At 40.3% G+C, this 27,054-nt stretch overlaps 1 long non-coding RNA gene across 1 annotated transcript; it reads left to right on the top strand.

The window, feature by feature from the left end:
• Positions 1 to 3,756: 3,756 nt before the first annotated feature.
• Positions 3,757 to 27,053, top strand: LOC108500846. Its single transcript, XR_001876020.1, has 3 exons — positions 3,757 to 3,931; positions 20,210 to 20,286; positions 26,942 to 27,053. It is a non-coding gene; the product is annotated as an uncharacterized LOC108500846 (long non-coding RNA).
• The last annotated feature ends 1 nt before the right edge of the window (position 27,054 follows it).

Below are 27,054 nucleotides of genomic sequence, written 5' to 3'. Positions count from 1 at the left end.
CATTGAGATTCACAGCATAGTCGATTAAGCTTTAGATGCTCTTATTCCCTGGTTTGATGTCTTTTTGCACTATTGTCTTACCTATTCTGTGAAGAACAGTCACCAGCTGCTCACCCCTCCAGCTACTGTCTGTCAATGCTGCTTCTAAAGATACTGGCATGCATCAACCTAAAATCTTAGATTCAAGATAGTTGCTTCCCTGCAGGGTGCAGTTGCCCTCTCTGTCACCAAGGAGAGTGCTGTGTTCCCGTGCTAGCAGAATTGACATTTGAGAACTTGTCTTCACTGGGAGCTGGCTTGGGTCTTCTACTTTGGTAGGTCTCGAACCATGCACATAATAATGACTGAGACCTCACGCTTTACACTGGGAAGCAGCTTGAGACAGTAAGAGGAAATACCAGTTTCTAGAGAATTACATCTGTAAATACATAAACAGTTAAAATGCATCAATGCATTAAATAAGTCATGTCTGCAGCTTTTCATTTGATATTTTCTCTGTAAGAATGAGTACTAAGTTAACATAAGGAAATGTTTACTCTAGTAATTACAAATGAAAGTGGACCACATTCTTTAAATACTTTACTTACATCTTCCACTATCCTGTGCTTAAGTGTTGCTCAATGAAATTATAAAAATTAGTTCTAGAACATTGCTTCTGGAGGAGGTTTTATATCTCGTATGTATATATGTACATGGTCTATGCCTCTAGAGAGATTCTATAGCAGAAATAGAAGTGCTATTCAAAACAGAAGTATGAATATTTGGGAAACTGGTCTTAAATATCCAGATTCCAGTTCTCTAAGATGTCTTGAATATTAGCATTCTAACATATATTTGGATTATAATTTATACAAATTTATAATTTTTTTTTAGGAAAGTAGTCAGTCTTTTTAGCTGAAAAACTGAGTTTTTAGCTAAGAGTCTTTTAGTCTTGCAGCTACATTAATGTACAGGCTTTGTGAACTTCTGTCCAAAATGAACATGTGTCCTGCCACTGAAGGTGTTAGATGCAAGGAGAAATACAACAGAAAAAGTTACTTTACTGGGGATTTAGTGGAATCTCTGAAGTGAAAGGCTTGCATTTAATGGAAGGGTCAGGAGTGTTTCCTCAGACGTGGAAAGTGCTACATCACAGTGAAAGCTGCTGTGTTTGCTCTGGGAAGCAAATCTGAAGACTGGAAGTGAACTCTGTTTCTTCTCCCTGGTCAAGACTTTACCAGCAGAAAAGGCTCTCTTACCTGGCTTTCCAGTTTCTCTTCATAAGTCTGCTTATTTCTGTTGTCTTTTATTTTCCTTGTACTTGAAGTTCTCGTTCTTGCCTTATTAGTTTGTATACCCTGCAATCCAAGCAAAACTGCTTGTATCTTCTCAGTTTGCCTGCCTGTTTTAGGCTTCTGGTAAAGTTTTGCAGTGGCTGCAACAAAGAAGTATCTTGGTGCGTGACAGTAGCTACATCCGGAACTTAGTGATGCCAGTGCATCAGAACACAAATGGAAAAAAAATCCAGTCTTGCACCTTCTTTCGTAAATGCTGGAAGTCTCTTGTTCTAGGCCACCTAAGAAAATAGCATCCATGATGCCTGGTTATCAGATCCCTTCCTGGTCCCTAATTACCTTATTACTGTTTTCCACCCTCTCCACACTGGCTTTTCAAGCCAGGAACTGTTTTCGGCCACTTGAAAGAAGGTTGATGTTTTTTAAAAAAATTATGTACTTCTCACTTCCATGAAAATAGGTTTAAACATCTCATTGTTAAAGTAGTGTGATGTTTCCCAATTCCCCCTTTCACCTGAAGAGAACTTGGAGTATTCCTCATCCCATTTTGAAGGGTGCTTTGTCTATCCTCTGTTTCATCCTTTGCAAGAAGCAAGGATTTTGCTTAATATTTATCCAGCCTTGTCCCACAAAAATGAGATGAAGGAATTGGTATGAAAATGTTGGCATTGAATGAGGCAAGAGCCTACCTTCTGTGTGGAGGATGTATTGGAAGAGAAGAGGGGATACTTCTGCTGATAGTTAGCTTTGGAAGTACCACATTAGGAGGGACTGTTCAAATTATAACCCAGTGACCTGTGGCACATGTTCCTAGAAGGAACATTACTTTGTTGCTGAGGCTTTTGACCAGAAAGGCAGGAGCATCTTTCGTGTGCCACCTGCAAAGAAAAAGAGTAGATATGGAGGCAAATAAAATATGGCAACAGATTTTCAGCTCCTTTGAAATTAGCTTTTTTTTTCAACTCTGGTTTCTGGTTTATCTGGTAAAAATCAGTGTGGTTTGTATGTGTGTTTTTTGCTGAGGCCTTGTGTTTCAGGCTGAAGCTTGGTTTTCAGTCTAAAAAGGATCTTGTTCCCTCCTGGAGTTTCTGCACCATGCTCTTAAAGGGGAGGTTGGTCCAGTTGAGGGGCTTCCAGAAGGAAGCTTCTGCAAGATTAAAATAAACCTAAAAATAGTATGTTTTAATTATTAAAATCTTTGCTTATGATAGTGAATTATATTTCAGTATTTGAAGTATTAAGTGAGACCTTTTTTCTTAGGTAGGTGTAAGTGAAAGCTATATCACTCTTGTCCAGGAAAGTTATACCCGAGATGAATTGTGGTTTTGTACAGTACCATGGGATTCATCAGGCAGTGGTCTGATGATCCTGGTGGGTCCCTTCCAAATCAGGATTGCTGCATCTCATTCTGGTCACCTGGTGGACCGTTACTTTAGAATGGATATGTCTGATATCTGAATCCATGTTTCTGGGCAGTTTGTATCATGATGATGCAAAAACTTACTGCATGATGTTTTCTCTACAGTTCTCAGGCTAAGTAGAAGATAAATCACTTCCTTACCTACCTGCTTACCTTATTAGTGGCCAGTATCTACATATGCAATGAGCTGTACTGAACATGCAATATCTGTAGTTTCAGAGGCTTTCTTTCCCAAGATGATAATTGCAAGTGCTGTCAGGATGTACACATGCATTGTCACAGTCCTTTTTATCCTATTTATCTTGTCGTATTTATCTTGTGTCATGTAACCCTATCTGATTTACACGGTGATTTCAGTCAGATGCTGATATTTGGCAGTGTAGAGATACAGTGTAGTGGTGTAACAACAATCATTTTAGCTACGTTCATTGCTGGTGCCATCAGTATCATGGTGGCCTTTCATGCTGCAAAACCTGAATATGGACCAAAGAAAGGCTTCTGTCAGCAAGGAATTCAGTACGTGACTTTTGTATAACCTCATGTAAATTTGGCTAGAACGCCTGGAGGAAGGTAGGTCTAAACTGGTATAAAGTGAGAGCTAGCACTGCTATACACTTTAAATGTTTACAGGTGTGCCAGTCTGCCAGCTAAGATGCCATTATTTTCCGAGTCTCTCAGGTTTTCTTCCCTCTCTTGTGGCCTAACTTTTCCCTATTCCCCAGCTTCATGAATGTCTTTCTTCTTTCCAGCACCTGAAAGATTGCTTTGTCATCATGTTAGTCCCTGATGTTGTACATGGTCTGTCATGCATCCTGTACCCAGCTGCTGCCTTTGCTACATTAGTACGTGGTTATAGGATAGAGTAGAAAAGAAAATAGGGAACAATGGCAGAGGAAACAAGTGCTTAGGTTTACCAATCCTTTTTTAATAGTTGAATAGTTAAAAGTGGTCTAATCAGGCAAGAAGTTCAAGGCTTAAAGAAAATAGATAAACAGTAGTGATGTTAATCAAAACACAAATAAAATTATCAATCTAGTGGGAGCAGAGGTGTTTAAATATTTATTCAGTATGTTCTCCCCTCACCTTCCCAGCCTTGTAGTACCTATGGCCCTGCTGATGTAACAATGTGATGGTGGAATGCTTAGGATAACTCATGGCTCCTAACAACCTCCAGCAGCCACAACATGAGCCACAGCTAGCTGAAGTTGAATCTGGAGGCAGTGCACAAACAGTTCAGGTGCCATTAGAATCTCTGTTTCAGGAAGCCCTAATGCAGGTGTCTCAGCTGGTTATGATGATCATGTGTAATCCTGCCCAGATGGCTGTGGTCAGCTCGTGCCAAGGATAGACTTGGCATTTGCCCAGAAAATCCTTTATGGTAATTCTGAGGTCTTTGTGGTACCCTCCACACCCTCCGTTGACTTGTGTGGCAGGAGGGACTGCAGGCAGCTGTGGAGCAGCAGGGCCCACCATCAACAATCAGCAGAACCACTGGAACTGAGCTGTGTACAGGGCTGTTTCCTAAGGCCTGTGTACTCTGGCACTCTGGCAGAACTTACTCAAGGCTAAAATTTGCAGTTCTGTATATGGATGCCAGTATTGTTCATTCCAGTTATCAATGCTCAGGAAGGGAGAATACCATCCATAGTCATAGCTACAGGTGACACAGTGATTGATGGGACAGTACACATGGAGCATTTACTGTTGCAAAGCAATCCAAATTGTTTCCTTAGTCACAGTCCAACATATTTAGTACTGCCAACCATAAGTACCATATATACTAGCAAAAAACCTAGGCTACATCTGCAGGATGTGTTGTATAGAGACCTAAAAGTAGTTTCAGGTAACAGATGGCAACTCTCAGTCTGTTATATAAAATTATTTGTAAATGTCAGGAAAAAGATAAAAATAGAATCAATTCGGTCAAAAACTCCTGCAGGTTTAAAGAACATACTGAGATTGTATTTGATGAGTAATAGGAGTGTTTGACAGGAAAATTATTGCAGTGGACCCAGTGGCTTGAAACTAAGCCTAAATAGTAGAAGAGGAGGGCTTCCCCTCTCTTCATCTCCTTTGGAATTTGTCAATTGAGTAAAAAGATGTGCAGCATTTACCTCCAAAGTGAACACCAGTGTGGGTCACCACACTTCAGGGTTCAATCATGATGCACTGAAATCCCAGAGTTCTCAGACTAAGCTAAGGTAGCAAAGACTGAGGTGATTTTACCATCTTTACTAACTCTGCTTTAGTCCCAGCTGTTACTCAGAATACTAAGATTTCACTACTTTTGCCCCTTTGTGCTTTTGTTTCTCCTTCTTTCTTTTCTAGTCCTTCTGATTTTTTTTCTTTATGTTAATCAAGTCTTATTTAATTAGCAAAAAACTTGCCTTCTGCAACCTTGTGACCAGGTACAAAGCAATGTCTTTGATGTTATAATATTTTGGTGGAGCTTGAAGTGACTGAAAGATGACACACCTTTTCATTAATAGTGGCTGGTATGGGAGAGCCTAGTAAGACCAAATGGCATTTTCTTATTTGTTTAGTATTCAATTTTTTTTCCTCCCTTTCTTTCTTGTTACACTTGTACATCCCTTTCGGCTTCACACTGTGAATCTCTAAGCTATTTCAATTTTTTTCCCATCCCTAAAAATACTGTTAACACTATTACCAACATTTTGGTTTGTCAAGACTGTGAAAACAGGAGTGTTATTTATGTTCTATATTTTGTATATATAAAATAATGAGAAAGGGATACAACTGAAGATCTAGGTGACCCTTCAAATAATTTAACTGGGTAGGACTTGCTACTGCATCACCTGCTTTCTTTATAAAACACACATTTCTATATGCTATTCTGCAGTGCAATTAAGCAGGATGAAATTGCTTGACTCGTAACCCTGACATTTCATATGATACAAGGCAGCATCGTGTTAGCTCCTTTGTACTCATAGACCAAGGTAGTCACCACAGGGACTACATCTCATTAAGCAAGGATTTAGAAAAGGGGCTGGTGTAGTTCCCTTGAAGTGGACTTCTGTTACATAGCTTCACTGTACAGAAAGAAAGCTATTAAGCTGAACAAAGTGATTTTCCCATCATACAGCACTTGATTATTGTATATGGATAAACCGATCATCTTAATTCAGAAAGAAAATGGGACTATTGGAGAGAATTCAAATAATGAAGTGTTTGGGGAAAAGCTATTAAGACACACAATATACATAGTCAGCAAATCAAAGAAAAAGATGGAAGATAATATAGCACTTACATATGGCAAAGTACACTTACTCTGGTGACCTTTTCATAAGATATATATATAATTAATATATATAATATATAATAATTAAGTCACAGAAGATGCAGCTGTATCTTATGCTATTAATTTATACATATGAGCAGTTGATTCAGAAAAGTAGTAGAATTGAAGCACGCTATAGGTCTTAACAACTGTCTCTTTGAACAATGCACAGTGATCCACATTTGATGTTTGACATTTGAAAAAGTTACATGGCTGTCGTATAGAACAAGTCATGACAGTGGTACTGCTTGGCCAAAATAGTACCTGGGAATGACTGTCTTCAGCATCAAACTCCATGGCTACTTAGTGGCTTAGCTTTTGTAACGATTTCAAAGCCTGGTCATCAAAACAGTCAGCTCTTTCTACTTGGTGCTCTGGGCCCTGGACCGCTCTTTCTTAGGAGGCAGTAGTCCTGCCATCCTTGCTGTACTTAAATTCCGCAGTCCACTGAGTCCAAAAAAGAGAATTACTATGGTGATGGTCTTGCACCTCTTCCTGTAGTACACAAATCTGCAGAATGCCTATAGCTATTATTGAATATTCAAAGTCAGTGGTTTCCTTTCTCTTTTCCTCTTGTGATCAAATAAAATCCAATCATGAACAATGCACTTTTGCATTATTCTACACCACTGTGTCTGCTATGAAATACAGTTACTGCATGCCTGCAACTAGTGTTTCCTTGGCTGCACATCCTGTTGTGAGGCAGGATGATTTCTAGGCATCATTCTAGAAATCATGCTAAACTTATGTTCCTGATTCTAGTTTACAAGGCACCTCTAGCTAGGGACGTTCTTTTGGCCTTTAGAACGAGTTGCTTCTTTCTGTGATGACATTGAGTCATCTTTAGTGTTGTCCTTTCTACTGTACGTAGCTCTTCCGATGGTCATCTAAAGATATCTGACAAGTATGTTGGTCATGGAATGTGCTTAGAGTTGTCCAACCATCAAACTATTTCTGGGTCCTGTCTTCCTTCTCTGCATCTGGGCAGCCTTCTGCCTCCCACTGGCAACAGCACCCAGCCATAGCTTTGTCAGCAGAAGCCTGGGGTCCTTAGGTGTCTTTTCCTTCTAGCTGTAGCAATGTCTGCCCATCCTAATCTGTACAGAGAGAGTTATTCTATTCCACTCCTTTCTTGAGCAGCTACTGAACTCATTTTCCTCTGCCTGTCACCAAAAGCCAGGCTTTGCCTATAGGGTGGTAGTGATTGAAACCCACTTCCTGCCATGATTAGCCAGCTGCTGCAGACTTACCCAAAAGGTTACACAGCTACTGCGCTAGTGACCTGGGAAGGGTGAGGAGCAGTGGCTGATACTGAAAGGCACTCCTCTTGTTCATATTTTCACAGCCCTGCAGCTCTTTTTGCCTGGTTTTATATGCTGGAGTGTGAACTCAGGAGGTGTTATGATGTCACCTTAAAGGAAAAGGGCTAATCAGAAAATCTCCACAAGTTACAGTTTTTGCACTACTGATTGGACTGTAGGTGGAATGGGGGGGGTGTTTATTTTGTTGTTTGGGGTTTCTTTGGTTGTGGTTTGGTTTTGGTGGGGTTTTTTTTAATAATTGGTGAACACCTAGTGTAAATACTTGGTGTCACAATTTAAAATCACTTCTTACAAATGGAGAGTTTCTATACTATGAGAAAACCTCACTTGCTTGACAGTGGGACTGTGTTGACAAGTAGTTTACAATCATTTTAGTGTCTTGGTGTGGCTTTAACAGAATACTTCCTTTGCTTTCACTGAAGCTTCACTTCCTTTGCTGTCATCATTGGCTCTGGTTGTGAATAGCACATTGCTTCTCTTGGGGTGCTTATTCAAGTACAGCTGCAAAAAAACCCCCTCAAACAAACTAGAGTTCTCTGCTTCAGGAAAGTTAGTATTCTCAAACACTTCCTTTGTTCTCCCTTCTTTGTTCTAATCTTAATTCCAGCAGGTTTTGTTTTCCGTCTTCATTCAACAGGAGATATTCCATGTATGGGTTTTTTTGGCTATAGAAGGCAACTAGGGAATTCATGGATCCACTGTTGGTATGGTCAGTATCCCTTTGAAGTAATACAGATCATATGCTCCATTTACAGAAGCATCTGAGCTGCTGCTACAGCAAGAAACTATCACTTAACGTGGGCCATTAGATCAATCTACATTATGATCTGCTTTTCAATAAAAACAAAATCAAAAAAGTTTTGATAAAGGCTAATTTCCGTAGATTTCTCCTTCTTTTGTATAGGAATGATACATTTAAAGTGCCTGTGTTTGTGCCAACAGATTTTTCTCTTAACCTAGTGCTGAGAAATTGCTCTTCCTCTCCAAGGACCCTCCTCTGTGGTCTGCTGTAGGCTAACCGACTAAACTGAATCTCAGCCTTTTTTAACACTTGAAAGCTGCTGTTCACAGAATTTTTCAGGAAACATGGACTGAGATCTTTTCAGCTGCCCAAAGTGAACTTGGGAAACCAGTGAGAGAACAGAGACTCAAACACAGTGGTACACAGATGGTCTGGTGGTTTGGAAGTAGTCTGATGCTATGCCAAAAATTACTAACCATTTCTATTAAACCTGTATGTACTCGTATGCGTCTGCAGCCACCTGCCATGGTATTGTGACCTAAACCACAGACTATTGCGTTTGCTGTATTGTTAGGCAGTATTCTGAAACCTGATATTAAACCTGACTGAGAACATGGTTTCTTGTTTGTAGTTCAGGTGTGTTGCTGTATAATACAGCTTGTTCAGCTGCCTTTGTATTTCTAGTAAGAGCCTGTAAAGCTTTACTTGTCTTAAAAGATACAGGAAAAAGGTAAAAGAGCAAATAATCTCTCTGTCTCACTGTCCTACGGAGTTTATCAGAAATCCCTGTTCTTGTTATCTACAAAAACAAAAGAAGGAACTGCTTAAAAAGCAACCCATGCACTTTTCTCCCACTGTCACCTTCTTTTTCTTTTTTATCCACTATAACCTCAATTTGGCAATCTGCAGGATGGGTTGTAAATTACTGCATTGATGTCAATATTTGCAAATGATGGAAAGAAATTAGGAGTTTTTACACTCTTTGACTTGCTAGTGACTGAATACTGCTTAATGTAAGAACATGCTATTTCATATGAAGAAGTATGTAAGTAAGCAAGTCCTTAAAAGCTGCACAAATGTAAGATGAAGTATGATCATTTTCTAAACCAGCAATAATTCAATTTCTTTATTGAATTTCCATTTTGGCTGTTTTTTCTTTTTGCATTTAAAAAGTAGCTTCCATTCTCTCTCAAGTGATTTAGCAGGTTGAAAAATGGACGGATCTTTATATACATGTGGAAAATAATTTTCTTAAAATGAATACAACTATTCAGGCACTTTTTCACACCTTTGTCTGATGGATCTTATTTTCCTTTTATTTTTTTTATTATTTTGACCATTTCCATGTGACTGTTTCCATTAGCTTTTCCCAAAAATACACTGTACTAGAGAGAATCCTAGGCCTGTGACTGAAATCAGATCAGTTTCAAACATAAACTAATGACCTCATTTATCTTGCATAAAATATATGGGGTTTATTTTTGTTGGAACTGTATTACCTTACCATGTAATGAACATAAAATATATCTCCTGATCCAGTGGTCTTATAACTTAATCCCTTCCTCCTTTTCTGAATTTGGTTACTTCTTCCTATCACAGCTACTTTCGTTTGTTTAAGGTGACTTCTTTTGTTAAGGTGACCCCATGCAGTGCTACAGGCTGGAGGGAGAGTGTCTGGGAAGCTGCGCAGTGGAAAAGGACCTGGGCGTGGTCAACAGGCACTGAAAATGAGTGGCCAGAGTAGCCAAGAAGGCCAATGGCATCCTGACCTGTATCAAAACAGTGTGGCCAGCAGGACCACGGAAATGATTGTTCCTCTGTACTTGGCATTGGTGAGGTGGCATCTCAAGTCCTGTGTCCAGTTCTGGGCCCCTCACTACAAGAAGGACACTGAGGTGCTGGACAATGTCCAGAGAAGGGCAACGAAGGTGGTGAAGGGTCTACAGGGGAAGTCCTATCAGGAGCAGCTGAGGGAGCTGGGATTGTTTAACCTGGGGAAAAGGAGGCTCAGGGGAGATCTTATCACTCTCTACAACTGCCTGCAAGGAGGCTGTAAAGAGGTGGGGATTGGCCTCTTCTCCCAGGCAACTAGTGATGGAATGAGAGGACATAGCCTCAAGCTGTGCCAGGGGAGGTTTACATTTGACATTGGGAAGAATTTCTTGATGGAGAGGGTTGTTAGGCATTGGAATGGGCTGCCAGGGAGGTGGTGGAGTCAGCATCCCTGGAAGTGTTCAAGAAATGACTGGACATGGCACTTAGTGCTATAGTTTGACAGGGTGGTGATCTGTCAAAGATTGGACTTAAAGATCTTAGAGGTCTTTTCCAACCTAAACGATTATGTATTCTGTATTTCTTTATCAACACGGTATTGAATTTATAGTGACTAGACTTTTACTCTTTTGTTTCAAATAATGCTGATAAAAATCTTATTTTCCCTGCTCCAACTCACAGTTGTTAATGACATAGAGAAGCATGTTGCAGGAATGAACACAACTTATAGTTTACTAAAGCAAAAGTGAAATGTTGTGTGTGCACAAGTAAAGAGAAATAAATGTATTTTTATTCTCTACTTCTGATCAGCAAGTGATGTCCAGCCACTTCCTAGGGATCAGGGCTTCAGCATGTGTAGTGGTTGCTCCGAAAAGTAAACATTGTGAATAATGAATGCCTCCCCTTCCTCCTCCTTTCCTTAGCTTTTATATCTGAGCTAACCTCATATGGTATGGAATATCCCTTTGGTTAGTTTGGGTCAGCTGGCCTATTTGTGTCCCCTCCCAAGACCTTGCCCACCCCCAGCCTACTGCTGGGGGGCAGAAAGTTGGAGAGACAGCGCTGCTCAACAGTAGCCACAACACTGGTGTGTTATCAACACCTTTCTAGCTACCAATGCAAAGCACAGCACTGTGAGGGCTGCTGTGGGGAAAATTAACTGCATCTCAGCCAGACTCAATAGAATCCATAAGCACAGATATCTTCCAAGAAAAATTCTAGCTACAGCTTGTGACAACATCATAAGTTTAGATGGATTCTTGAAGACAACAGCAAGATGGAAGTGAAAGAGATTAGATTTTTCTAGGCATTTACCAAAAGAGAACACTTGGGCAAAAAAGGGCAAGCAAATAGTGGAAGTGACGTTTTGAATAACTGAAGCATAATTCAAATTGACAGGACTGGCTAGCGAAGGAAAAATAAAGTTGCAAAACAAGTTTCTTTTACTGAAGGAGATAAAAGAAGGAAAAGTATATGAGCAGAGGACAGAAGGCAGGATCTGCAGAAAAGAGGAAAAAATTGTGATGATAATGTCTGCTGCCCAAGGAATAGTAAACATGATAAATGGACTGTGAAAGGGAATGGATGAACAAATGGTCTGAAAAGTTGGGAAATTTAAGGAAGATTCAATTAGCATCAGGAAGAACATATACATATATGCAACTGGTACTCCCTTCTGAAGAAAAAGGGATGGGCTGTCATGACAATGGATCCAGAAGTATGTTTTCTAAGAAAAAAGGTAAAGATCTGAAACTTCTAATCCAGTGAACAGAAGTGTACATATTTCCTAGAAACTTCCAGAGGAGTTTTCTCATTTCCTGAAGAAAGAAGGGCAAAAGTGTGATGATCAACAGATAACTCGAGTCGGTGCTAAGATTGATGAATTACTGAGAACAGTACAGAAAAAGAATATTTCATAATGGATATGCTAATATTATGGATAGTTTATGAGATTCAGTTTAGACCCATGCAGGGGGCAATAAAGTTGAGATAGAGCTAGATTTATGTACAAACGATGCCTACATGAATAGAAGGAGGATGGAAGGGCATGGCCTGGAGCAAAACAGGCATAGTGCTGTTAGAGCAACAGTCATCTTAGCCAGACTTCTGGGATCAGGATAAAAAATCCCAACACACTAGTTTTAAGATGCATTTTGTAAACTTGTGAGAAGGCTTATGTGAGGCGATTGTACAACCTGCCAGGAATCTGGGTTTACAAGAGCCCGTTCCTATTTTGTGGTCTTAAATGTTTATCTAGATGGTCTCTAACTGTTTCTCTTCATCTTGTCTTATGACAACTTCTTTTTGTTAACTGTCATGTCGTAGTGTCATATCACCATTACACACTTAACATTGCGATAGTTTTTAAGCTTTTCAGCCTTTCCGGGGTCTCTTGAAACAGAGAGGTAAAATAAATCCATAGCCACATGGTCTTTTGTTGTTCTTTCTTCCTCAAAAGCTTGTTTTACCTTATAAGGTAATTTTTCTTGCTTTTTTAACCAATTACTTTGCTTTAGCTGAACACTTTTAACCTGACTTTTTAAGAAAACAAGGTTTATGTGATTGTGCATCTGCTAATCTTTCCTTATGAACCTTGAATTCACTGGCCTATTTCATCCTGATTTGACCAATAGGAAGAAAAATTAGAAATACTAAATTTCTGAAAAAATTATGCCTTTATCTAAACAACTGGGTAAAGAGAGCCTTCTAGAGGAAAGGCCATAAGGGCTCAATCTTGTCAGTTAAATTAAAATCCACATAAAATTCCCATAGGATGGGAAGTGATCCTATAGGCACAAATCCTGAGGAAACCAGGTTGGAAACAGTAATGTTAGAAAAGCACATGAAACTAGAGCTTTGCTAAACTAGTGGGATACACACATGAATCATTCTTGGTCTCAGTTTTAAAGGATTACTGCTCATCCCCAACTAAGAAAGTATGTACAGGAAAAAAAGCATGCTAAAAACTAGCATAGGGTTTCTCAGCAGCAGTGAATGATCAACATATATCCAAACAGTCTCTGTTCAAAAATAAAAATTCTGCTGCTAGGAGAAAAGAGAACATGTTGAGAACAAGACTGTTTCATGGTGGTCCTTTCATGAAGTGTGATTTTAAGAACACAGGGAAATTATTTTGAAGTTATGACTTTTTGAATTTTATTCTTCTGAGTAATTTCTTGAAAACCGGTATGTCTTTGCCCATCGGTGCAGATGACGGAAGGTGGCCTAATGCCAGCTACAAGAAATGACTATGAATGCAATGATGGTAGCAATAATGACATTACAGATGAAACATGTTTCCACTAAAGACTGAAATTTAAGTTAAATAGCTCTGACTGTATTTATCAATGATGATAATGAGCAATTAGTTCCTTTCCATAGGAAAGAGGCTGAAAGCAGGAAACACAGTATTCAGCATTTTTCTGTTACACAAGTGCATTCCATGTAAACAATCTATTTTCTTCTTCCCATCTACAATACTGTTTTTATGCATAACTCACAAATATACACTGTAGCACTTTTACATCTGTTGGTAATAGCTATAATCCAATGGATAGTTCTTTGCATATGAGATGGAATCAGCACCTTCATCCTAAAATAAACAAGATTGATCATAAATCTTTGATGTCACAAACCCACACTTTGTTTGCTAATCTCCAGCCAGTTGTGTACTGCAGCATCATGCATTTGCATACCAGCAACTGATGATTTATACCCTTTCTAGCAAAACTCCCAGTTTCTCTAATATATCTGTTGATAGCATCACCAATGTCGAACAAAATTGCCAGTGACTTTGTGATGCATTCAATCCTGTGGGAGCAAAATGGGGCTTCATAAAGGACTATGGTCCTGCAGCTTCAAGACTCTACTTGGAGACTTTTTTTACCTCTGCATTTCTAAGCAATATGCTGTACACCTGACCGATAATTAACAGTTCTTTTTTTTTGATGACCAAATCAGGCTAGGTAAGTTATTGGGCCTGATCCTTTTGCTGGGACATCTCAAGTTACGGTAAAACTTCTGCAAAGGTAAAGAAATAAAACCCCACCCATATCTTAATTTGTTCCATAAGCTTCTTTCTTGCAATTTTCTTAGCATTGAAGTGAATATGAGCACAGCATTCACTTCAGCCGCTGGAGTTAGCTCGAGAGATTTGTTCACAAAGCAGCACAACCTCAGCTTGCTGTCACAGGCAGATTTGTTCTGAGCTTCTGTGGTTCCTCTGCTGCTGGTGCTCTGCCCGCTGTGATGGTGGCTGGCTTTCCACAGTGGCATTTGGCTGCACCTCTGCCTGTGCCACCGTGGCGCTGTGTGGGCTCATGCCAGAGCTCATGTGCCCAGAGCTGTGGGTGTCACTGAGCGCACATGCCGTTTCCTCACTCCAAACACTTCCTTGTACCCTGTCGGCCTCGCCATGTCAGGGCATGCAGTGCTTTTAGCTCGCAATTTTAACTCTCACATGTACATTACGTGTTTCTGTGGGCAGAATACTTTGCTGTGAGATGTGTAGTATTTTAACTAGCGGATTGCAGAGAGGTGCTCACAAAGCCTGTTCTGTTTATGCTGTGCATTCCTCAGGCAGAATTGGACTTTTCTTGGTCATGAACATAATTCGAGTCCAGCAAACCCCCAAGCAGTGTCCTTTCTTAAGCTATGGGTATTTTTAAGAGACTTGCAACACCAGTTTTTGTTGTGTTTTGTATGCAACTATATAAGAGTGGCTTTAATCGCAGCCATGGGCAGTCAGTGATTTCCTTCTAGTGTTTTCCAAGAGAAGTCTGCTTCTGGTCTTTGTTATTGAGATCATAAACAGGAGCAGGAGGTCGTGGGTTGATCCAGAGCTAGGAAGGTAAAGTGGCATCAAAGGAAGGGGATGTCTCTTTCAGGGTCTTAATGGTAAACACATTGGCACTTCAGCATATTTGTCTGCATATCACTTCTGCAGTAATTAAAGACACCTTTTCATGCAAATGGTTCTTAGAAGTTCAGAGAGATGGAGAGATGGAGAGATGGATGTGTAAAAGATCACCTCATTGGGCTCATCAGTTATTAACATTTTTTTCAAAGGTTGAGTCATGTCAAATTGTCTCTCTGTCTCTTGCTAAGGCATAAATATTTTTGTGAATGTGGTAACTGAAGCTTTTTTCTTAACCAACACCATCCCCCTAAAAAAAAAAGATGCCAAATATGAATCTCTAATCTAGTCCTGAACTGCTGGTGCTTCAGCAGTAAACAAGTCACATCACAGTTTATACGTGAGATGCCAATTAAGCCTTCCTTAGGAATGTTAAACAAGAGAAGTCTTAGATGAACAGTACTCCAGGATGTCATGTGGAATATAGCCCCTAAAAGAGAATGTCTTTTAGGTTGTTGTTTCTGTGATGATAAATGAAAAATAGTTGTGCTTTTAAACTAACCTGTAAGACTTGTTTACATCTATGTGTGCCATTGTGTCAAGTGTTAGAATGAAGTCAGTGGTAAATTAAGGGATAGGAAAAAAAAAGGCAAACCACCATTTGCTAAAAATTCCTTCGGAAGTGTTTGTGATGTCGTTGCTGTTGAGGATGCTTATTTGTAATTTTCCAGAATTAGATCTGAACCCATCCAGAATGGGCTTTAAGTGGGAAGAAATATCTAGCATTATTTTGGGAGGAACAAAGATTTGTCAGTATGCAGGTCACTACTCTGAAGGAGAAGGTTTATTTTACTTTTTTAGGAGACTTTTGTCATGGGTAGAAACAGTGTGTGGATAGTGTGCTACTCACCTTAATGAGGGAACTGGCGGAAGAGCTCGCCAAGACACACTTCACTGTTTATCAACGGTCCTGGCTCACTGGAGAGGTCCTAGATAACTGGAAACTGGCCAGTGTGATGCCCATCCACAAGAAAGGGCCAGAAGGAGGATCTGGGAAACTGCAGGCTTGTCAGCCTGACCTCAATGCCCAGCAAGGTTATGGAACAGATCATCTTGATTGCAATCACACAGCACCTACAGGACGGCCCAGGGATCAAACCCATGGATTTAGAGGGGCAGGTCCTGCCTGACCAACCTGATCTCTTTTCATGACCAGGTGATCCACCTGGTGGATGAGGGGAAGGCTGTGGATGTGGTCTACCTGGACTTCAGCAAAACTTTTGACACCGTCTCCCATAGCAGACTCCTGGAAAAGCTGGCAGCCCATGGCTTGGACAGGGGCACTCTGTGCTGGGTTAGGAACTGGCTGGAGGGCCGGGCCCAGAGAGTGGTGGTGAACGGTGCTGCATCCAGTTGGCGGCCGGTCACTAGTGGTGTCCCCCAGGGATCAGTGTAGGGCCCAGTTCTGTTTAATATCTTTACTGATGATCTGGATGAGGGAATCGAGTCTACCATGACCAAATTTGCAGATGACACCAAGTCGGGGGGGACTGTTGATCTCCTGGAGGGTAGGAGAGCTCTGTAGAGGGACCTGGACAGGCTGGATAGATGGGCCGAATCCAATGGGATGAGGTTTAACAAGACCAAGTGCCGGGTCCTGCCCTTTGGCCACAACAACCCCCTGCAGCGCTACAGGTGGGGACAGAGGGGCTGGAGAGCAGCCAGGCAGAAAGGGACCTGGGAGTTTGGATTGACAGGAAGCTGAACATGAGCCAGCAGTGTGCCCAGGTGGCCAAGAAGGCCAATGGCATCCTGGCCTAGATCAGGAACAGTGTGGCCAGCAGGACCAGGGAAGTGATTCTGCCCCTGCACTTGGCCATACAAGTGATGAGGCTGCACCTTGAGTCCTGTGTCCAGTTCTGGGCCCCTCAATTTAGGAAGGATATTGAGGTGCTGGAGCAGGTCCAGAGAAGGGCAACAAGGCTGGTGAAGGGACTCGAGCACAAGTCCTCTGAGGAGAGGCTGAGGGAGCTGGGGTTGTTTAGCCTGGAGAAGAGGAGGCTCAGGGGAGACCTCATCACTCTCTACAACTGCCTGAAAGGAGGTTGTAGCCAAGTTGGTATCAGTCTCTTCTCCCAGGCAACCAGCAGTAGGACAAGAGGGTACGGTCTTAAGCTGCGCAGGGGAGGTTTAGGTTAGACATTTGGAAGAAGTTCTTCACAGAAAGGGTGATTGGGCATCGGAATGGGCTGCCCAGGGAGATGGTGGAGTCACTGTCCATGAAGGTGTTTAAGAAAAGACTGGACGTGGCACTTAGGGCCATGGTCTAGTTGACAAGGTGGTGCCAGATCATAGGTTAGACTTCATGATCTCAGAGGTCTTTTCCAACCTAGTTGATTCTGTGATTCTTGATTAATTTTTTTTCCCCACATATTTGAATTTAGGTGAAGCAATACTGCACATCATTTATAAAATTCTCATAATGTCTCCATAGTGTGCTATAGGGAACAATACGAATTGATGGCAACACAAGATGATGGCAAGTAGATGCACAGGCTAAGATATAGCTTTCTGTATTCTTCAGGCCCATAACACAGGCTTTGGCTTTGTTTTATTTGTATGGGGTTTTGAGGTTGGTTTTATAGGTACCATTGGTCCCGAAGACCTTTTAGTGAGACTGATAGCTGTTTGTGTATTTATTCTACAGTCTCTTTAAAATGTGTATGAGATTTTTGTGGAAGTTTTACATATATCATAATTTATTCTATTGTCCTAGTCTTTTCACTTCTTAAAATAACTGCTATTATGTCATATTTTGGAGGGCTGAATTGTTTTTTGCTTTTTTCCCCTGTTGCATGAAGATTAAGTGGACTATCTTAGTTTCAAGTCAGATAGTATTTCATCAGGACAGCGAAATGACTGCAAGCATTCAACCCCTGTGGATGAAATCTCAATCTGCAGCATTTCTGTCTCCCACATTGAAAAGACAATTACTTAGATCCTTGTAAATGGGCTTTAAAACTGGGCGTAATCCAGTGGTGAATGAAGTGCAGAACCATACACATCAGTGACATTTATCCTAACCACACATCAGTCCAGGTGGCAAGATAAATTGGTACTCAACTGTTTCCAGCCCATTTTCCTGGTTAGCACTCCTAATACAAGAAACAGTTTTGGCACCTCCAGTGTGATTTTTGTGCATGTGCACACAGTTGTGGAAACACACTTTATTCTGTATTCAAATTTTCTGGGTCAGGTAAACTTCTAAAGCACTTGAATTTCATTTCACACTCATCTTAAAAACAGTTGTACTTTCTGGAAAGAAAGCACCTTTGGCTTTCATCCTTTCTCCTCTCATTTGTGTGAAGAAATTGTATCACTCAGTTGTGACATTTCAGTAGTGGATGCTACAACCATTTTAACTGAAAGCATATTTTTATGAAGTAAAACCTAGATATATTTACTTGTCAACAGATATCTCTATAACTTCCATAAAGAGGACTGAATGATAAAAATAGTAAAATATGTGAAGCATTTAGATGTTTCTGAAATCTGTGCTTCAAAAAAGAGCAAGAGCCAACAATCCCTCGTGCCAACCTCTTTTATCTCTTGCAAAGCCTTTTCTCATTTATTGTAATGCTTAACAATTCCATTTCACAGTGTGCTTTAGATTCCTAACAACAGCAAAAAAAAAAAAATTTACTTAAGAAAAAACAACTTGCAAATCCAAGACCAGTTTCTGTTTCTGTATGGTTCTAAATGAAGCCTTACCATTTCTTTACTAATGAAAATCTTTTCCATGTGGAATAAACTCTTAGTTCTTAGCACCATTAGTAATGCTTAAAAAAAAGTATTTAAAATGGTTCAGTTGCCAACTGCCTTTCACTGTCTCAATAAGACATTGAAACAGACCTTCTGCTCTAAATTAATAAGGCCAATCACAGCTACCCAAAGCCCAGAATGACCGATCATTCTTCTGGTGTCATCGCTATCTTTACTGAGGTCAGATAAATCACTTTCAAGCTGTTAAATCAATGATCGTAAATTAGGGCTCTGTTTTTACAGCACCTTGTGGGAAATTCTCATGGTTAAATTAATCTAACAGCTGCAGTGAAGAGCACTTCCCACAAGATCATGTCAAAAGTTCTCCCCCTACACACCACTTTTTTTTTTAAGGGAAAAAAAGGACTGAATTATTTGTTTTTACCTAGCACACAAAATGGAATCCCTCCGTCTATCCCTGCTAATTCATGTTTCAATTGTACCCAGCTGTTTAAATTGCACTGTGCAGAGATTGCCTTGATCCCCAGGTGCTGGTACTCCATCTGTGCTGCTCTGAGAGACTATTTACAGCCGAGGTTAGGCCAGTGATTGCTGGGATGGAAAACTCATTTCTCAGCCTGGCTTTTATTTACACTCTTATTAAAGATCCTTTCACTCATGTTGGAATGGCAGCTAGTGGCTGCAGTAAGCGTTTGGCATTGAGCCAAGCAGCAAAATTACCATGTCGATGAAAGATAGCCTGCTTCCATTTTAACCTTTCACTGTTCCCCCTTTCCATCTATATTTGCATGAAGAAGGATGATTATTGAAAGAGATAGGGGGACAAAGGGATGAGAGAATCCTTGTCAACTGAGCTTTTCAAGGGATAAACCAATGGTTTGTGATCAATTTTGAGAAATCTTTACTGCCTTGCTAATTTCCTACTCCTTTCTCTTAATTGCTATTAGACTTTATTTTTACAGAGCTCATGCTCTGCTCACATCCTTCCCCCACTGCTACCCTGTGCCTTGTGAACACAACCCTGGATACGTCTGCGATGTTGAGGTTTCTACTTCATCCCCAATGCAGGTCACACAGAGCCATAGCAACACCCTCAAAGCATTTTTCTACTACAAATATGCCTCTGAGAAATGAATCACTTTCTTGGGACCAAGCAGCTCGTTGCACACAGCATGTTATGTTACTGGAGAGGGCAAGGGAGAGTATGACCAGTGGGTGGGGGAGGCTGGCATGCAGTCATCACACTATGGCCCTAGATACATTTAAAAAATAAATATTTCTCCAGAGACCTCAGCACGTTTGTTTTTAAGAACACAGGACTGGTGACAAGGAAATCCACCTCAGATGTTAGGAGACAACAACCAACATGGTTAAGTGCCAACTATAGCCCAGCACAACAAGCAGGAGACCTCAAACCCTCAAGCCTCTCTATCAAGCTCTATTTGTGAGGCAGCCCATGACTGGAAGTGCAACAGCTATGGTGGTTCTTGACTGCTAGCAAAGCCACACTTTTCTCTCTTCTCCTGCTTCCAGAGCAGGAGAGATGAGTCTATTTCCATTTTTCCTTAGTGTAGGAGCACTGACTCTACTGAGAGGTTTACAAGGGTTGGTGTTCTTCCTTCTGAGCCTTGGTTTTGGTAGTGGGCAAATAGAAGCATTCATCCCCTACCCTAACAAAAAAAGAGGCTATTTTCTGAGGGATTTAACTCTTTACTTAGATGTTTATGTCATCTGTTCTTTAGGTACTACTTAACCTTCCAGGTCCCCAAGAAATGTAGGCTCTACTCATCACCAGGAGGCTGCTAGTGATCAGGGGCAGGTAACTTCACTGGCTCAAGCTGTCTGACAGCCACAGGCTGGTGCATTCCCAGGAGTGGCAGATATATGTGCCTTTTCAATACAAAAGTAGCTGTTGAATCCTCCAAAGAATGACCAAAATTGAGTTATTCCCAGTTCAATTTTTTTAAAACTTGATTTTGTCTCCATCGAGTATGAGACACCTGGAGATAGGGTTGCCTTGCTATTTCTTTCTCACTAGTCCTCCTAAAAGGTAGAGGGTTTGTTAACAAAAGCATAAACATATATATTTAGCTGTATTCTGCGTGACTGACAGTTAAAAGAGGTGTATCTACACAATACCACTTGCTTTCAGCTCCTGGAACAGGCACCAACAGATCACATCTTCCAATATGTTAGTTGCTGCTCAAAGTTATTTTTTCCTAGATACATACATTACATATATATATATACATGCATATATAAAATATATATTATAAATTCAATTTCAATATTGTACAAAAGCTTATTTATTAGAACTCAGTCTGTGCCATATAGCTAACCTCAGGACTCCAGGTTAGTTGGATGTTTTTCTTCCCATTTTCTGATTGACTGAGTATCTGAGTCCCACGCTACCTGCTTTCCTAATGAAGCCAGCACCAGGGAAATCTTGCAGGAGCGGTAGCAGAAAAGAATGACTGAGAAATTTTACATAACAGTAAATATTTTTCTTTTTTTTCTCTCCTTCCTTTTTTTATTGGCACTAAACAGACCTTGCCTAAAACACCCTTCTTAGAAAAATGTTACCACAGAAAGATTTACGGTCTGAGCATTGTGTTTTGTATTTTTCCTATTCATAGAATACTTATATGTCTGGACATGAAACTTAGTTTGAAGCTTGTGTTTTGATTCTTGTCTGGCTCATTTAAACTGCTTCTATGCTGGTGCTCAAGCAGAGAAGGGGTAAGAATGATGTTCCAGCTCTTCTAACATATTCTAAATTCCCAGATGTAAATTCAATTGCATGAGGGCTGGTGAAAAACAAGCATTAAGAGAGGGCACAAAGACCAGCTCTTCTAACATATTCTAAATTCCCAGATGTAAAATTCAATTGCATGAGGGCTGGTGAAAAACAAGCACTAAGAGAGGGCACAAAGACCAGCAAAGTAAATTTATTTTTTTAATTGGGAGCACAGTGAACACAATCCTCAGAAAATGCAGCATAAGAACTTTGTATTAGGAGCTTGTTCATGGAGTACCTTGATCTCAGCTAGATGAGTTGCTGTTGACATTTGGCTGACAAAGCTCTAGGGAAAGCTGGTGGATGCTAAGAAATAAGACATTTGGTGCAATTAGCTGCGGTACCAACCCAGGAATGAAAGTAAACAGGCACAACGTGGGGATGAGAGGATTCTTGAGAATCAAGGCCTAAACTGCTTGCGGCTGCAGCAATTCCCTGCTCTTTGTGCATTCTTTGGCAACTACCTGTTTAAATAACTGGTTTGCCTGCTTTTAGATCCTGGAGAACTGCAACTTGATTTGGCTTCTTGTCTCCCCTTCCTTATCCTAGTATGTGCTGTGATATTGCACCCTACCCTGAAGCAGCTGTCTCAGCCCACATCTGCTGCAGAGGGCTGTGCATTTAAAAATTAAACTGATACACATTTATGACACCTGGATGGGCAGAGTCAGTCTAAATTCTGAACAGACTGAAATGACTGCAGGGCTGTCAGCTGCTTTTACATCCCTGAGCTTTATTGAATATTATACTGGGCAGAGAAATGGTCTTTGTTTAGGAACAATTTGTGCTACTTGATGAGGTGACTGCCTAGTCATTTGTCTTCTCCAGTAACTCTCATGGGAAAACAGTATCTTTTCTTGTAATTTTAGTCATGGATATCTTGCAGAATTTCCATATTCTTAAATCTTACCTTCCTAAAGCAAAAATAGCAAAATTTCATGTTTCTTTGCTTAGTCCCTGAAAAGTTGTAGCAATTACAGAAATAAGCAACAACTATCATATGAGAAGCTAAATGTTGTATCTGAGCTTGTGTGATAACCTTTGGATCTTCCAGACAGCTCTTAATTTGCCAAGGAAAAGTTCCTTGCAAAATTTTCCCAGATAATAACTAAGATGGCTCAGAATAATAACTAACAATGGCTCAGAAAGTTGAACCTTCTAAGATCAACTTAAAAACCATTAAAGTTTCCCCTTTCAAATAGGAGAATTAAAATACTACATGCATGTAAGTTTTAATTTGGAGGTAATAAGCAATGTTAGCTTAAAGAAGACACCCTTTCCCTTTCTATGAGTCTTCCCTTTAGCTACTAGTAATTCCTGCACTGCTGGTGATGCTGGCGGTGTCAGCACTCATAGGAAGCAAGTGGTGAGAGGAGGTGGATGGCCAAGGACTCAGTGGCACATCTCAAACAGCAGTTAACGACCCCAAAATGTTTTAAATCAGAGAGGGGCAGAGTAAGGAGAGGAAAGGAAGGAAAAACACCACCAATAGCATAAATGAACCAGGAAGATACTCTGTTGGAGTACAGTCTGTTGGGAAAGGCCTCAAATTACCACAAGCAGAACACCCAACCAACAGACTGGTAACTCCAGGGATGACTGTGAAGCACAGAGACAATGCCAAACCAGTATAGCTGGTTGTCTTGACAGAGGAATTCCATAAGGGATTGATTTTTATTGCTTAAAGGAATAAATGCTTGGGGGGTAAAGATGAGGGACATTTTGACTCCTTAGAAGCCAAGACATTATGCACTAAAACACCAAAGAAAAAGAATGTAATTCTAATCTTAGGCAGCCTCAAATTCATGAAGGTTCAGAGATCTCGTCTGTCTACACATCTAAATAATCAGTCTTAAATTAACTGCATTAAAAATTTAATTACTTTTTTCTACTGCAGCTACCTCCCTCTCCCCTTAGTATTTTGTGGTAGAGTGCTGTGGACTATTTCTGCAGCTTCAAATTTATGACTAATTGTTGTTAAATTATGAAGAGTCTCCAAATCATGTGTCTTTTATCTACCTGTAGATACATTTTGTGTATCTTGATCAAATTCCTTATCAATAACCTCACCCTCAAAGCACAACTTCCCCCGAAATCATTCTATGTCCCCAAAAGGTTATGGCATCCTTTGTTTTGCAAAGTGGAGGATTAAAAAAAAAGCCTTCATCCTTCCTCCTAACAAGAACAGGATGTGCAAAAAGTTTGCTTTATATGAGCCTTCCTGGAAAGCACAAGAGAAACTCTAAAATCTGTAAAAGCCGCAGTGTAATAGAATAAAGAATTCAACTTTTTGTGAAGGTACATCTCTCTACCAGGATATGTTAAGAAGACAAAATTTCAGGCCTTGGTTTTACAGAAACTGTACAAAATACAATAAACTACTTGGATCTTTCCCTTATGTTAACTGAGTACATTCAGTAGGATACTATGAATGTATTATTTGGCAAAAGACTGATTTATTGCCTACATGAATTAAAGAAACTGATGTCAAAATCTGAAGAGTTGCATTGATTACCTAAAAAAAATTAAAATAACAAGCCTTACTTGACCTACAAGCTTACAGAATTCAGGGCATAGGAAATGCAAAAGCAAGAGGATGATGTGGAGCAGGGTCCTTTAGGTTCAGTTGATGTGCAACAGTTCCCTGTCACTTCATGCTATCAACACTTATTATTCAGCTGACACCAGCAAGCCAGGTAAAGCTGTGCTGAAGTTTTATTTGCACAGCAATTGTAAGCTTGACACTGTGGTCGGATTGCAGTAATAGACTGTAGGACTTAACAGGAGAGTGAGAAGAACCAGAGTTAAAGTATCACATTGCTTCTCTCTGCACTCTCCATTATGCTCAGTGAATACAATGGACATGTGCAGCACTTTAAAAACTGGAGTAGTGCTGGAACAGATGTTCTCACTGCTCTTCTACTTAGTGTGAGGTGAAATAAGAAGCAGGAGAATTGCTTGCGCTATAACGCAGTATTTCAAAATATAACAAGTAGATACCTGTCCAGCTCTCATTCTCTTGCTGGCAACCCAGGTGGGCATTGTCCATGGCTGTGCTGGTACAGTGCAAGGTTGGTGTTATTTCCTGCATCTTCAGTGCCTTCAAAAGCATCTTTGGTTACTAAATAACCTTGAACGCCTGCTTCATTGGAATCTACGAATTCATCCTTGGGTTTGCTTGAACATAAACTCAGAACAGAATTTAAGACAGTGATTCCTAAGGAACTGGGGATGAGGGAAAACTTACTCCAACTCTGTTATCATTTCCAAAATTACACCCAATGCCTCAGAGAGCTGGTAGCTGATCATTTTGCACAGCTCTTCATTGAGTCAGAACATGGCAACTGCCAGTCTGAGCAATGAATCATAATCCAATGGCAGCACACAGCTATCCTACAGCTGAACTCTTTCCAATCAACCCATAGGCTAATGCACCTCACAGGAATTTACTTCATTAACTGAAGAGTGAGACCTTTTGTCAGTGAATCATCCATTCCCTTGAAAAGCAGAGTGTGCTACTTGTCCATATTGCACAATTGGTAATACACATAAAGAGACTTAGGAAATCTTCATGACAAAGGCAAATAATAATGATTATAGATCTAGATGGATATATATAATATATAATTTAAAATTTTATTTTAAAACTTTGCACATACACTTCTTCAGTATCCTCCTCTTTTGTTCATTGCACTGAAAAGTTTCAAAAAACACAAAATATATCCCTTTACTAAACATTTTTTGTTCTTAGGTTACAAAAAGATGAACATTTCACAGTCACAAAGCAGAAGTACATTGGTCCAAAACATCTTCCTTCAGCAGGTCCTCCTTTCCTCAGAACATATAAATCCCAGACAGTTGTACAGATCTTAAGATACTAAGATGAATTGTCCAATGAAGGAAAGAAAAATGTGGCAGCTACTAGAAAGAAATAAAATCAAAATAAGACACCTATAAAAGAACACCAACAGTAATGGTTAAAAAAAATAGCAAAATGAGCATGGAGGTGGACAAGGGCATCCTCCTTCAAGTACATCACAGGTAGAAATACAGCAGCACAGTTACAGCATCATTTGGTCACTCTCTCTGTAGTAGCCACATCACTGAATCTTCATCTAAGACACATGGAGGAAAACTATTTACACACCTAAAATGTTGGGGACAAACAACAATTCCACACAGTTTGCCATTCATGTTTGATACAAAACTGTTGAAAGTATTTGGACATAAAACAAAATAAAAGCAAAACGCTGAGGCTGGAAGAAATACAGCAGATTTGCTCAGAGCGTGTAGTGTTCTTTAAAAACTTAGCAGAAGCTCAGAGCCAAAATTTGCCCAAACATCCTGGAAGCACAGAGTCAACAGTACCTCACAGACCTCTCATCATATTTTAACATGGAAATAACTGTAAATGGAAGTCCACTGATAACAGCAGACTCTGACCACTCTTCCTTTAGCTTGTTAGCCCTGTTGTTTTTTAGAATTTTTTAAAATTCTCTCTCTCTCCATCATGAGGCCACTGAACATCTCAGACAATACACTTTTGTGTTCATGACGGAAGCTTTATTGCCTTAACATACCAAAGGATGATTGTGTGCCTCACATAATAAAGTCTAAATGAAATTTCTAACCACCTTCTTCAATAAATTAAACAAACAAAATTTTAGGCTGTAGTGCAAGAGGAAAGTGTCTGAAATGTCTGTACTATCTTCTTCAACAGTATTCATAGGAAAATGGTAGAAGCTTCTTGGTTTTGAGTTTCTAGAAGTGGGACTGGACTAGGCACCACAAAACAGTGTTACACTGCACTATCAGCTAACTGGAACTCTATTATTAGCGCCTTTCCTTGCCATTATCCAAGGAAGGATAAGAACTTGCTCAACTTTCTAAGCAATGCCTATGCAGGCAAGGCTCAGCACTGTGCAATAGCAATATGAATGCAGATGTAACTCAGGACTGAGCTTCCTTGCTGCTAAGGTTTACACAGTTTTGGATACCAAGGGAACTTGCCTGGCAAAACCCAGCACTGGTTTAGTTCAGGCAGTAACTAAAATGACATGCCAAGGATCTAAAATTTGGCCTTGATGCCTAACTTGCTCCAGTTTGAGGACATGAGCTGTCTGCTCCTAACTCGTGAGCTTCACTGAGCCCTGGAGCACCTACAAGTCTGAACGTGGCACCCATCTTCACCTATCTGAAAAATAGTATTTTGCACCACAGATCCTCCCTGCCATCAGTGGTTTCTAATGCTGTGATTCACAAAATAATTCAGCCTATAAAGGGAATTGGAAATGCTTTTAATTGTTCTTGCTTCTTGCACAATACCTCTGCAATAAATAACTCCCGCCTGCTATTTCTGTGAGGCTGGGGTGTGTATATGTATTTATACCATGCCTTGAAGCAGAGCACTGACCCCAGCACAGGGGATGTAAGAAGCTCCTACAGAAAGCAGATAGAAGTGAAAGCCCGAGTACTAATGCAGCAGGTCAGAGATGCACCAGACGCTCCAGGGAGAAAAGCACCTAAATGTGTAAAAGATACTTTGTAAAAAAGCAAAACAAAAAGCATCACAGCATAGTTTCAGTCACATACTGAAACCTTTTATTAAAGTTCTCAGAATTCATTAATTGATGCTAATTGATACTAATTGTTAATACTGTACTTCTGCCCTTTCCAGGAGAGAGGCTGACAGTGAGAACACAACTCGATCTGGGTCCAGCCACTGCAGAGAAGTCATATGGCAGTGCCTCAGATGAAAAACAAACACTGTGCAGGCTGATTCACCAGGAC

Source organism: Lepidothrix coronata, unplaced genomic scaffold, assembly GCF_001604755.1.
Source record: "Lepidothrix coronata isolate B3197 unplaced genomic scaffold, Lepidothrix_coronata-1.0 Scaffold95, whole genome shotgun sequence".
NCBI lineage: Eukaryota > Metazoa > Chordata > Aves > Passeriformes > Pipridae > Lepidothrix > Lepidothrix coronata.
The sequence above is the reverse complement of the archived record's forward strand: the minus strand, read 5'-3'. Positions and strand labels throughout refer to the sequence as shown.